The sequence below is a fragment of the Hyla sarda genome, chromosome 4 (genome assembly GCF_029499605.1).
Source record: "Hyla sarda isolate aHylSar1 chromosome 4, aHylSar1.hap1, whole genome shotgun sequence".
In the NCBI taxonomy this organism is placed as follows: domain Eukaryota; kingdom Metazoa; phylum Chordata; class Amphibia; order Anura; family Hylidae; genus Hyla; species Hyla sarda.
This window is the reverse complement of record NC_079192.1, coordinates 40,074,262-40,086,435: the sequence shown is the minus strand read 5'-3', so window position 1 is coordinate 40,086,435 and position 12,174 is coordinate 40,074,262. Positions and strand designations below refer to the sequence as shown.

Genomic DNA, 12,174 nt, shown 5'->3' with positions numbered 1-12,174 from the left:
TCCCCTCCCCGATGTTGTTGTACGGTCCACCAAAGCTGGGAGGTGGCCTCTACCTTAGTCTCAGTGACTTTGCCTAAAGACACAGCAAATCTGTTTATTACAGAATTAATAGACAGCGGTGCGCAGTCTGCCTGGAGCCTTAATACGAGGAGGATTCCGCATTTAATTAAAAAAAAAATTTGGTGTAAATTTAATAATCCAGTCCCCCTGAGGGGCCGGAATGTCAATGGTATCCATATTAATCATGCCTGGGACTGTGTACAAGGCAGGTGTGACAGCCCCGTCCACACTACGATCCGATTCTAATATCAAGGTCTATATTACCATTGATTCTGTGATTGTAAAACACCAATGACCACTAGGGGAGCACTACTCCACCTCACCGTGATCAATCACTAATGACCGCCTATGAGGTAACTAGAATTCAAAGCAAAGTTAGGAATCAGCCCCCATGAGGTCAGTGATGGTATTACATTACACTATTGCTTAGTCAACGATATTGGGGGAGATTTATCAAAACCATAGCAACCAATCAGCTCAATTCTTTCATTCCCAACAAGGTCTGTGAAAAATGAAAGAAGCAATCTGATTGGTTGCTATGGGCAATTGGGCAACTTTGCCTGTCCACAGGTTTTGATAAATCTCCCCCATTAACTTCCTAGGAAGTTATATTATATTGTGATTACCCATTATTGCCCCCCCCCCCCCCCCCCCCCCCCCCCCGGTTCACACCTACTAAATGTAGAGACAATTTGATGGTGGTCTCATAAGGTGTTTCACAATGGGAGTGATATTCCGCATATCCTCAGGAACGTCAGAGGTACTGCTACATGGCAGCCATGTCACAATGGTAGGGCTGGTTCTGCCTATAGGCAAAATAGGCAGCCGCCTAGAGCACCCTCTTGGTGGGGGCGACGCTCTGCATGCTGGAAGAATAGCCAGCGAGCATCCGAAGCCTCCGCTCACCCAAAGCACCCACCCAGCCAGCACCCCCGTCTCACCCCAGTAGAAAGGCAATTACATGCGGAGGAGGTTTGTTACAGTGTGTCACCCCAGTAGTAAGGTGATTACATGAGGAGGAGGTTTGTTACAGTGTGTCACCCCAGTAGTAAGGTGATTACATGCGGAGGAGGTTTGTTACAGTGTGTCACCCCAGTAGTAAGGAGATTACATGAGGAGGAGGTTTGTTACAGTTTTACACCCCAGTAGTAAGGAGATTACATGAGGAGGAGGTGTGTTACAGTGTGTCACCCCAGTAGTAAGGAGATTACATGAGGAGGAGGTGTGTTACAGTGTGTCACCCCAGTAGTAAGGAGATTACATGAGGAGGAGGTTTGTTACAGTGTGTCACCCCAGTAGTAAGGAGATTACATGAGGAGGAGGTTTGTTACAGTGTGTCACCCCAGTAATACTGTGATTACATGAGGAGAAGGTTTGTTACAGTGTGTCACCCCAGTAATAAGGTAATTACATGCGGAGGAGTTTTGTTACAGTGTGTCACCCCAGTAATAAGGTGATTACATGAGGAGGATGGTTTGTTACAGTGTGTCACCTCAGTAATAAGGTGATTACATGAGGAGGAGGTTTGCTACAGTGTGTCACCCCAGTAGTACTGTGATTACATGAAGAGGAGGTTTGTTACAGTGTGTCACCCCAGTAATAAGGTGATTACATGAGAAGGAGTTTTGTTACAGTGTGTCACCCCAGTAATAAGGTGATTACATGAGGAGGAGGGTTTGTTACAGTGTGTCACCTCAGTAATAAGGTGATTACATGAGGAGGAGGTTTGCTACAGTGTGTCACCCCAGTAGTACTGTGATTACATGAGGAGGAGGTTTGTTACAGTGTGTCACCCCAGTAGTAAGGTTATTTCATGCGGAGGAGGTTTGTTACAGTGTGTCACCCCAGTAGTAAGGTGATTACATGCGGAGGAGATTTGTTACAGTGTGTCACCCCAGTAGTAAGGTGATTACATGCGGAGGAGATTTGTTACAGTGTGTCACCCCAGTAGTAAGGTGGGGCATGTCAAAGGGTGGAGTCAATGAGCAGAGTCAAGGTGTGGCAAAATTAGCTTCCACCTAGAGTGGCAAAAATCCTTGCACCAACCCTGAACAATGGATGAATCCAGATCCTATTCAGACATTACATTCTTCTCATTTCACGTCACTTCTCGGCCCTGCTATAGATTTTTTTTCCTGCCAAGATGCCACCATAACCCTGTGACATTTCGGCTCCGGTCACACATAAGCCGCTATTTGTGTGAGGGCAGACCGGAGATTTCCTTACAATGCCAGACTAACGTAGGCCGAGACCTGACTAGAGTTATTCCCCAAGTAGAAGAATGTTCCAGTGGGCCTTCTTGTAGAGAGGCAAAACAAGGTCCCATTGTTTGGTTAGACATTTACCAACCCAAATCTCACCCTCTCCCCCCTTCTTGGTACCACGAATTGGACAGAGAATGCAGACAGACCCATCTTTTGTCTCTGCGGCCATTACAGATCTCCCCCGCTGTTATTGACAAAGGCCCAAAGGGCTCAATGTGTTAGGAACGTAAACGCGGCCAAATTCATCTTGCTTGCAGACTTCTTTATATCAGTGTTTCCCAAATAGGGTGCTCCCAGCTGTTGCGAAACAACAACTCCCAGCATGCCCGGACAGCCAAAGGCTGTCCGGGCATGCTGGAAGTTGTAGTTTTGCAACAGCTGGAGGCACACTGGTTGGGAAACACTGCTCTATACCCTGTGCCCTCTATAGACAGGCATGAGAAGGCTTGTTTAACTATACAAGTGCCGATTAGGGCTCCATCACTAGGTATCTGACCTGTTTACACCTGACCCCTTCACCTCTGAAGCGGGTCACTAATATTGGGCTTGTGTCTTCTCAAGTAAGACTGAGCCTCACATCTTAGGTACTCCGGTGGAAAACTTTTTTTTTTTTTTTATCAACTGGTGCCAGAAAGTTAAACAGATTTGTAAATTACGGTAGAAGAAATAGACATGGTCGCACATCTACAATCTTGTATAATGATCTGATTGCTTCTCAGCATAATATCAAAAACTAACAGATTGTTAGTATACATTTTTGATCAAAAAGTACAAAGCCCACTCGCCACGTCAAGGCCACCTATTTAGAGTGGGTCCCTAACGTCCCTAGCATAAAATGGCGCAGCAGCGGGCGGCGACCACCACCGCCGCGACACCAGTGCCCACGGGAGGGGGAACGACCCACTGGCAGAGCGGCCCCAACACCACTCAAACCAGTCTATGGGCTGCACCTCCCCCACAGACACAGCGCCACGGCAGCAACAGACGCCGCACAGCACCACACCAGTGTGAACAAGGTGTAACAGCTCACTTACCTTGCTCTCCCAGTCAGACTGGGAGGCTGCTAGGAAAGAAATGGCCCTTATGTAGCTAACTACTACTTATATAGGGTTGGGCTGAGGGGGTGGGGACTACCTTAATTCACATTGTGTTTTCTATCCCCTCTTTTTTTTTTTGTTTGAACATGTGCTGCACTCTTCCCCACCCCCTCAGCCCAACCCTATATAAGTAGTAGTTAGCTACACAAGGGCCATTTCTTTCCTAGCAGCCTCCCAGTCTGACTGGGAGAGCATGGTAAGTGAGCTATTACACCTTGTTCACTGTGGTGTGGTGCTGTGCGGCGTCCGTTGCTGCCGTGGCGCCGTGTCTGTAGGGAGGTGCGACCCATAGACTGGTTTGAGTGGCGTTGGGGCCGCTCTGCCAGTAGGTCGTTCCCCCCATGGGCACTGTGGTGTTGCGGCGGTCGCCACCCAGTGCTGCGCCATTTTATGCTAGGGACGTTAGTGACCCACTCTAAATAGGTGGCCTTGACGTGGCGAGTGGGCTTTGTACTTTTTGTAAACGTATATACTAACAACCTGTTAGTTTTTGAAATTATGCTGAGAAGCAATCAGATCATTGTGCAAGATTGTAGATGTGCGACCATGTCTGTTTTCTACCTGAATTCAGATTTGTAAATTACTTCTATTAAAAAATCTTAATCCTTCCAGTACTTATTAGCTGCTGAATACTACAGAGGAATTTCTTTTCTTTTTGGAACACAGTGCTCTCTGCTGACACCTCTGTCCATTTTAAGAACTGTCCAGAGTAGGAGAAAATCCCTATAGAAAACATCTGCTGCTCTGGACAGTTCCTAAAATGGACAGAGATGTCAGCAGAGAGCACTGTGGTCATGATGTCAGCAGAGAGCACTGTGGTCATGATGTCGGCAGAGAGCTCTGTGTTCCAAAAAGAAAAACATTTCCTCTGTAGTATTCAGCAGCTAATAAGTACTGGAAGGAGTAAGATTTTTTAACAGAAGTAATTTACAAATCTGTTTAACTTTCTGGCACCGGTTTTCTACCGGAGTACCCCTTTAAGGCTGGGTTCACACACAAAATTTTGGTCAGTATTTTTTATTTTTTTTTGCCAAAACCAGGAGTTGAATCGATATGGAGAAAACTATAATAGAAAATTTAGGCATAATTTTTGGCGATTTTTTTTTTTATTTGTTTGTTTTTAACCTCAAAAAATATTTTTTGTACTCCGAAGTATAATAGTATAATTAGTAATAGTGGAATAGTGGGTATAATATTATAGCAGGTTTTAATCTTGGCATTTTTTTTTCTTTGGCGTTTTTTCCTCATGCATTTTTCTCATGACTATCATGTGATCCTTTCATCATGTGACTTAGGGTGCGTTCCCACCTGGCGTATACGCAGCGTATTCCTCGCTCACCATACACGCAGGGCTTTCCGGCGGCAGCCCTATGCATATAGTGAGTTTTGGAGGCGGAGCCGCGCGTCACAGTCACGCCGGCACACGGCCCCGCCTCCAAAACTGATTACACACATAGCGCTGCCACCGGAAATCCCTGCGTGTATAGTGAGCGAGGAATACACAGCGTATTTCCCGCTGCTGCCGCAAATTTTACAAAGTATGAAATACGCTACGTATACGCCAGGTGGGAACGCACCCTAAAGGATTTTTGATGGAAAAATTGCCGGCATCCATACAGACACCATTTTTTTTCCTGACATTTTTTTCCCCCCCTATAGAAGTCTATGGGAAGAATCAAAAATGCCCCAATGTCTTGAAGTAAAACGCCATAACCAGAGCGTGCTTCCATTTTGAAAAGCTGCCTGTGAGACTAAAAGGCACAAAATGGTGAAATAAATGCCCCCAAACCACCCACTATGGGGGGAGATTTGTCAAAACCTGTCCAGAGGAAAAGTTGCTGAGTTGCCCATAGCAACCAATCAGATCGCTGCTTTCATTTTTCAAAGGCCTTTTCAAAAATGAAAGAAGCGATCTGATTGGTTGCTATGGGCAACTCAGCAACTTTTGAGAATTATGATTTTTTGATTGACTGACTCCCAGCTGACATTTGGCTGCAGCATTTTTGGCCCCCAGAACGACGCCATGTGGGGAGTATGGTGTTTTGGGGGTGTTTTTTGTACACATGTATTTCCAGACGTTTTTTTTTTTTCCGTGCGGTACTATTTGGCTCAGTATTTTCCATCAGTATTTTTATATGGTGCTGCGTGACCTAAGCAACACTCAAAATCACATTTAGCCCTTTTCATGGTTATATCAGTCTCTGGGAAAGTTGGGTAACACACAAAATGGCTGCCACTACAGTTCCCAGTTTTAGTTGTCACCAAGTTCTGAAGAAGCTAACTAAATATTCTATTCTAAATATGTAGACCAGTGTTTTACAAACAGTGTGTCTCCAGCTGTTGCAAAACTACAACTCCCAGCATGCCTGGACAGCCTTTACGTTGAAAGCTTTTTCAGTTTGGTTATAGTTGTTACCCAACTTTCCAAGAGTTCTGAATGTTAAATGGGGGTAAATATGTAAGTTAGAAGCTTTTCCATTGAGACTATAGCTATTACACAGCTTTCCTACAGTTCTGAATGGTAAAGATATATGGGGGTAAATGCAAAACTGGAAAGACTTGTCATTCAGTAGTCTGGGGAATATGGATAATCCTCTTTAGAGAAACTTTATTGACAGTCATGCTGGTGTCATCCAGCTTTCCTACAGTTCTGAATGATACATGGGGTAAATACATTAGTTAGAGGCTTTCTCATTAAGGCTATGTTTGTCACCCAGCTTTCCTAGAGTTCTTAATTGTAAATGGGGGTAACTACATACGTTTAAAGCTTTGTAATTGAGGTTATGGTTGTCACCCAACTTTCCTAGAGTTCTGAATGATAAATGCATAGGTTAAAAGCTTTCTCATTGAGGCTATGGTTGTCTTCCAGCTTTCCTAGAGTTCTGAAACATTATTGGGGGTAAATACATAAGTTAGAAGCCTTGTCATTGAAGCTTTGGCTGTCATCCAACTTTCCTACAGTTCTGAATAATAAAGGGGCTAAATATGTAAGTTAGAAGCTTTGTCAATGGTAAATGGAATAAATGCACAAGCTAGAAGCTTTGTCATTGAGTCTACGGTAGCCACACAGCTTTCCTACAGTTCTGAATGGCAAATATATACAAGGGTAAATGCAAAAGTAGACTGATTTGTCTTTCAGGAGACTCGGAAAGCTGGATGACCACCTTTAAGTTGACCGTGTCAGTTGCCACCCAGCTTATTACGAGGTCTGAATATTACAGGTGTAAAAGGATAAATACATATGGAGAAAGATTTGTCATTCAGGAGTCTGGGAAAGCTGGGTGACTATCCATATGGGAGTTGTAATGCCAGCCATGTTGATTTTCACCCAGTTTACTTAGCATTCTGAATGGTAAAGGTGAAGAAGTATATTTGCATATGGAGGAAGAGTTGTCATTCTGGAGTCTGGAAAAGCTGGGTGACTATCCTTATGTCAGCTGTAATGCCAGCCATGTTGATTTTCACCCAGCTTACTTAGCGGTCTGAATGGTAAAGGTGAAGAAGTATATTTGCATATGGAGAAAGATTTGTCATTCAGGAGTCTGGAAAAGCTGGGCGACTATCCATATGGGAGTTGTAGTGACAGCCACGTTGGCTGTCACCCAGCTTTCTCAAGAGTTCTGAATAGAAAAGCTATAAAGGGGTAAATGCATGAATATCCAGATTTATCATTCAGATGCCTGGAAATCCTTATAGGTTTAAAAACGGTCGTCACTCAGCTTTCCCGGATCAGATATGGCTGAACATAGCTGAATGGAATAACTTGACTTAAACTGTGAGTAGACATTGATTTTATTTTATAATTTTTTGAATTTTTTTTTGGTATGGGCCCTTTAAATAAAAAATAAAAAATTTAATAACAATATATTAGATATGTAAACTAGGTCTGATGTAAAAAATAAAATATAAAAAAAGGAATTAGAAAAAAAAAAAAAAAGCAAAAAATTATAAATAAAAATCGGGAAAGAAAAACTTTCATATGTTAAAAAGGCAAAAACATGCATAGGAAAAAATGCAAAAAATGATAATGTATAAAGGTCATTTAGCTGCAGGGCCCCAAACCTCAGCTATGCTTCTCACTGCTAACCTTATGTCTACCCCGGGCATCTGTCAAGCCAAAGTATTTTTTGTTGCCAAATGCCCAGAGGGAAACAACTCAAGCCGCGTCCTATCTGCTCCTCCGAAAATATCATCTCCAGCTCTAGAAACAAAAGCTTTGTGTATGTAGTGCAGCTGTAAAAAAATATAAAAATATAAACATACATGAAAAAATCTAAAAAAATGTAAAAATCTGCTGTATATATGAGATGAAGGGCAAGGGGGCAAATTGGCCTCCTGAATTCCTGCACCTTTTTACCACAGCGGATCGCTCTAGAACCTATTACGGCAGTGGTCTCCAAACTGTGGACCTCCAGCTGTTGCAAAACTACAACTCCCAGCATGCCCGGACAGCCAACGGCTGTCCGGGCATGCTGGGAGTTGTAGTTTTGCAACAGCTGGAGGTTCACAGTTTGGAGACCAAAGCCTTAAGGCATTGAAAATCTTATAGCACCCTAGCCTTTTTGGATTGGTATATTTGTGGTGCTGCGCCAGTCCTCGGGGCCACCATACCACTAACTTTTATGGGTTTACCTGATCAATTAAAGGGTTAATCCGGTGGAAAACTTTTTTTTTTCTTTTTCCTTTTAATCAACTGGTGCCAGAAAGTTAAACAGAATTGTAAGTTATTTCTATAAAAAAAAAAAAAAATCTTAATCATTCCAGTACCTATTAGCTGCTGTTTACTAGAAGAAATTCTTTTCTTTTTGGATTTCTTTTCTGTCACGACCACAGTGCTCTCTTCTGACACCTTTGTCCATTTTGGGAATTGTCCAGAGCAGGATAAATTTGCTGAGTTTTTTTTTTTTTTTCCTGCTCTGGACAGTTCCTGACATGGACAGAGGTGTGTTAGCAGAGAGCGCTGTGGTCGTGACTGAAAAGAAATCCAAAAAGAAAAGAACTTCCTCTGTAGTATACAGATGTTAATAAGTATTGGAAGGATTAAGATTTTTTTTAAGAGAAGTAATTTACAAATCTGTTTAACTTTCTGGCATCAGTTCATTTAAAAAAAAAAAAAAGGTTTTCCACCGGAGTACCCCTTTAAGGGCGGCAAACGTGCAGGGCCTATGTCATACAACACTCTATGAGGTGTTGCACCAGTCACCAGTCAAGGATTTGTCCTGGTCCTCCATGGGTCCTCATGGTCGCCATCAGCGCCTATGTCATACAACAGAAGTCAAGTACCTGGGCCATACTGCTGGTCACACTCTCTCACTCAGGACAAGCACTTCTACAGTCCACAAGGTGCTAACAGACTTCTTTCTCAGTGACAGCACTTTGGCCTACTGTGTGGTGACAAGTGTGGTTTCGAGGGATGGTAATGTGCAAATTAACCTTTCCGTGACGCCAGGACACAGTTAACCTAAACACCGTCTGAGGTTGAGCCAACTTCTCCGGGCCAGACAGAGGGTAATAAATACTTTGACAGCACTTTGGCCTACTGTGTGGTGACACCGGGGTTGCAAGTGTGGTTTCGAGGGATGGTAATGTGCAAATTGACCTTTTCGTGACGCCAGGACACAGTTAACCTAAACACCGTCTGAGGTTGAGCCAACTTCTCCGGGCCAGACAGAGGGTAATAAATACGTTGACGCAAGATTATGGATAAACTGACTTTACTGAGGCAGGATAGATGGTAAGATCCGTAACAGCTCAGATTGGTACGAAGGGAGGTGCTTGGTAAACCTTGGAAGCTTATTACCTTGCTGGGACTTGTAGATAATTGAATTGTGCATGTATGACTGACTTGCTGTGTGGCAACCCACGCTGACTTTAGTGACTTGAATGACTGAATGACCGACTGATCCCCAGGACTTTAGTGCTTACCGCTAGGCTTTGATGTTCACCTGAGTGCAGGGAATTTGTTTTAGCAGATGAGTGGTTGCAGGATTAGACTTGAGGCCTCCTCAGAACACCTCACACTCTCTCTTCAGACTTTCTCCAGGCTTTACCTCAGGAGTTCAGCTCACAGCAGGTCTGCGAGATGTTCACAGCAGAGAGTGAAACAAAGAACTAACTAGCTAACTCCTACGACACTATATATTGGGCAAATTTGGAGGATCCCCATTGGGGCTGACAGATCACCTGGTTTACCTCATGCACACTCCCCTAACAACAGGTTTTAACAGGTTTAAAGCAACGGGTACATAGAAAATGCCAGCACATAAACCATAGCATAACATTGGATTATATTGAGTCCTGAGTAATGTGGGCCCAAGACGGCCACTGAAGGCAACATCTGCCACACAGGATGGGCAGTATGCTATATTCTGTACTGGGTCACCACACAAGGTATATTTGTCAGGTTGTGACACCAGGGCACTGTTAGTCTATACACGGTCTGAGGTGGAGACAGCTTCTCCTGGGCCAGACACTAGCGAATAATTACACTGACGCCGGGTTGCGATTAATTGTCTTTTCTCAGGCAGGTGTAGAAGGTACAGCACACACAGTACAGAGAATAGAAGGGATGCAGTGTAATGCTAGGGAGCCCTATTTTCTTGCTGGGACTTATGGTGCTTTTCACCCACTTGAATGATTTAGGGTTCTGACAAGGTCCAATTTCACTAACACCGACAGGGTATGACTCACCAACTCCTGGACGGGGGAACACTTAAAGAATGGCGGGCTGACTTAAGAAGATATTTTTTGAGGCTTCCCTCTGGATTCACCTCACACTTCTTCCACCTCTTTTCCACACCGCAGCTCACATAGAGCTCTGCTCAGAACTAGGTCTTAACTGGAACTAGTCCAGACCTCAACTCGGGCAACTCCTCCCCCCTAAACTATATACATGACAATTTGGGGGTTCCCATTGGGTAGCAGGGGTTACCTGGTTACTACTGCATCTCCCTCTTAAAGGTAAAGTGCATGCATAATACAAAGAATATAGTGAATATAATATAGTGCATGAACATAGTAAACAATAAAACCGTGGGCCCAACACCGGAGCAGCAGGCATGCCTGAGAAGATCTGCAGCCCACATGACAGCCTTTGGTGCTGGGACACCACAACTGTTGCTACACCTTTCAGGGCCTCTAGAACCTCTGGACTTTCTTAGGCCCACTGACAATTTCAAGGTAACTCCACTGGACCAGAATATACCTCTCCACTCAGGTTCCCCGTCCACACAGTGCTGACAGGCTTCTTCTTCCGTGACAGCACCTTGGCCTACTGTTGCTGCACCTTTAAAGGCCTCAAGAGCCTCTTGTCTCTCTCAGGCCCACTGACAATCTCATGATGACTTCACTGGACCAGGATGCACCTCTTAACCCAGGTTCCCCGTAGACAGAGCTGACCGACTTCTTACTCAGTGACAACACCTTGGCCTACTGTTACCGCACCTTTCAGGGCCTCTAGAACCTCCGGTCTCTCTCATGCCCACTGACAATCTCATATTGACTCCACAGTCCACTGGACCAGTGTACACCTTTCCACTCAAGTTTCCCTGTGCACACAGTGCTGACAGGCTTCTTCCTCAGTGACAGCACCTTGGCATACTGTTGCAGCACCTGTCAGAGCCTGTAGAACTTCTGGACTGTCTCAGTCCCACTGACAATCTCACGGTGACTCCACTGGGCCAGGAAGCACCTCTCCAATCAGGTTCCTCATCACTCTGTCTTGGACCAAAGCCCACTGGCACACATGTCTGAGCTGCATGTCAACACCCTTTAAGCAGGTTCCTCAGACATCTCACACACAATGCTCTACTAGCACCAGATTGAGCCTTTATCTAACCCCCCACCTAACCAGCACTGTGGTACAACACTGAGCACCACCTCACTCATCACCAAGTCAGGCCCAGCAGCAACCTGTGCAGACTCACCAGCCCTTTACAACAAAAAGGAGCAACTAAATGCACACTGCCTACTCCCCTTCCACAACAGCACTCCTACCAGTACGCTGCTTAGAGCTGCTGCCAAACATCTCATTCAACAGCATATTATTGCACAATCAGTGAGGTTGCAGCACCTGCTGTATTCCTTCCCTGTCTGCTCCTCTGCCTGTGGCATCATTCATCACAGGGCAGCATGCTATAAACACAACTTATTCTCCCTAAAAGTCTCAATAAAGATATATGTGTATATGACAGGGACATGATGATGTAACTGTAGGGGCTGGTCAGAGGTGATGACATCACTCAGAGTAAAAGAAGGAGGAGCCAGTGAGTTGCTGAGACAACATCAGATGGACAATAAAATGACTACTAAATTTCCTGTCAAGGGAATTTCAAGCAAAAAGTTGCTGTAAAATTTATGATAACACAATTTTAGTAATTTTATATTTTGAGATAGTCTTATTTAAAGTGTACCTGTCATCAACAAAAACTTTTTATATAATGTAAATAATACCATTATATGTATATTCGTAATATACATTGGTTAAAAAATATGTATATTTTTGTCCCTGCAGCTATTGCCGGTGTGTCCTTATGAGAAGTCCAAGTACAGGAAGTGATGGTGGACAAGCAGGGATCTGTGCAGTGAGGCTCTGTGACTTGCTACAGGCTCACACATCAGGCTCACACATTAGTCTGCACAGAGCCCTGCTTGTCCTGTCCTCACTTCCTGTATTTGGTCTCCTCATAGAGGCACACCGGCAATAGATGTAGGGACAGCATTTTTTCACCCAAAAATATACACATTTATTTAAC

At 44.2% G+C, this 12,174-nt stretch overlaps 1 long non-coding RNA gene across 2 annotated transcripts in view; it reads left to right on the top strand.

The window, feature by feature from the left end:
- The first annotated feature begins 7,115 nt into the window (after window positions 1–7,115).
- The window catches only part of LOC130367807 (uncharacterized), a 59,013-nt gene continuing 53,954 nt past the window's right edge, over window positions 7,116–12,174 (top strand). For both annotated transcript variants that reach the window (XR_008892180.1, XR_008892181.1), the window contains exon 1: window positions 7,116–7,196. This is a non-coding gene — a long non-coding RNA (uncharacterized LOC130367807). The remainder of the gene's footprint in view (window positions 7,197–12,174) is intronic.